The sequence below is a fragment of the Geospiza fortis genome, unplaced genomic scaffold (genome assembly GCF_000277835.1).
Source record: "Geospiza fortis unplaced genomic scaffold, GeoFor_1.0 scaffold375, whole genome shotgun sequence".
Classification (NCBI taxonomy): domain Eukaryota; kingdom Metazoa; phylum Chordata; class Aves; order Passeriformes; family Thraupidae; genus Geospiza; species Geospiza fortis.
The window spans coordinates 191,235-193,184 of record NW_005054641.1 but is presented as its reverse complement, the minus strand read 5'-3'; the positions used below and the strand labels follow the sequence as shown (position 1 = coordinate 193,184).

General features: G+C 61.6%; 1 protein-coding gene across 1 annotated transcript in view; it reads left to right on the top strand.

The window, feature by feature from the left end:
• Positions 1-1,950, top strand: part of S100A1 (S100 calcium binding protein A1) — a 5,652-nt gene that overhangs the window by 499 nt on the left and 3,203 nt on the right. The gene's annotated exons all lie outside the window — the stretch shown is intronic.

The window sequence follows — 1,950 nt, the reverse complement described above, 5'->3', positions numbered from 1 at the left end:
GGGGACGGGCCATGTAGGGACAGGGGTGGGGACCGTATAGGGACAGGGATGGGGACCATATAGGGACAGGGATGGGACCATTTAGGGACAGGGATGGGACCATATAGGGACAGGGATGGGGACCTTATAGGGACAGGGACCGTGTAGGAACTTGGGCCATAAAGGGACTGGGACAGGGCCATACAGGGACTCAGGCCATATAGAGATTTGGGGGGAGATTTGGGCCATACAGGGACTTGGGCCATATAGGGACAGGGACCATGTAGGAACAGGAACTGTGTAGGGACTCAGGCCATAAAGGGACAGGGACAGGACCATATAGGGACCAGAATGGGACCATATAGGGACTTGGGCCATACAGGGACAGGGCCATATAGGGACAGGGACCATATAGGGACAGGGACCATATAGGGACTTGAGCCGTATAGAGATTTGGGACATATAGGGACAGGGCCATATAGGGACAGGGACAGGACCATATAGGGACTCAGCCCATATAAGACCACAGGACCCTGTGTGACAGAGTGACCAGAGTGGGGTCGGTGTCCACATCCACATCCTCCTCTTGGGGTTCTCCACACCCTATCTGGGCTGGAGACCCCAACCAGGGATGACCACCATGGTGTCCAGCCCGGCAGTGACCCCTGCATGGGCTGGAGACCCCAACCGGGGATGTCACCACAGAGTCACCACAGTGACCAGCCTGGGGACCCCAACCGGGGATGTCACCACGGCCACCACGGTGGCACCAGCCCGGCAGTGGCCCCTGCTGGCCCCACCGGCTCTCTCTGGAGGTGACAGAGATGCCACAGAGCCACCACGGGCGGTGTCCCCAGCCCGGCCACCGCAGCTCCTCCCTTCCCAAACCCCAGGGATGGAAAAGCCTCTTGCAGGCGATGGGATGGGGAGACGGGATCGGCCCAGCCCCGGCACTGGTTTAAACTGGAGCAACTGGTTTAGCTGGGTCAAAGTGGAGCAGGGGCTGGGACCTGTTCCAAGCTGTGTGTAAAGCTCCTGGCATGTCCCTCGCTGCTCCTGCTTTGGGAACAGCTCCTGGGAATCTGCCCTGGACCCCCCAGGACCCCCAGAGTTGGGGTTCACCCTCGGTCCCCCTCTCCCAGAGGATTTGGGGGCCTGGGACTTGTTCCAAGCTGTGTGTAAAGCTCCTGCCATGTCCACTTTGGGAAGAGCTCCTGGGAATCTCCAGCCCTGCAGGGTCCAGGACCCCCCAGGACCCCCAGAGTTGGGGTTCACCCTCGGTCCCCCTCTCCCAGAGGATTTGGGGGCCTGGGACTTGTTCCAAGCTGTGTGTAAAGCTCCTGCCATGTCCCTCGCTGCTCCTGCTTTGGGAACAGCTCCTGGGAATCTGCCCTGGGCCCCCCAGGAACCCCCAGAGTTGGGGTTCACCCTGGGACACCTTGGTGCTGCTGTCCCAAAGGATTTTGGGGCTGGGACCAGTTCTGAGCTGTGTGTAAAGCTCCTGGCATGTCCCTCATTGCTCCCATTTCTGGAAATCTGCCCCACATGGTCCAGGACCCCCCAGGACCGGCCAGGATCCCCCAGGACCCCCAGATTTGGGGTTCACCCTCAGTGCTGCTATCCCAGAGAGTTTGGGGGGCTGGAACCCATTCTGAGCTGTGTGTAAAGCTCCTGCCATGTCCCTCACTGCTCCTGCTTTGGGAACAGCTCCTGGAAACCTGCCCTGCAGGGTCTGGGACACCCCAGGACCCCCCAGATTTGGGGTTCACCCTCGGTCCCGCTGTCCCAGAGGATTTGTGGGGCTGGGAATGCTCCTCACGCCCTCCCCCCGCGCCAGTCCCGTCCCTGTCCCCTCTGTCCCCGCCTGGCACGGCGCGGGCTCGGGGTTATTTTTGGCCGGTGCCCGTCCCTGTCACGAGCCCCGGTGACGCTCCCGGGGCTCTCCCGGGATCCCGCCCCCTCTGCTCCGCT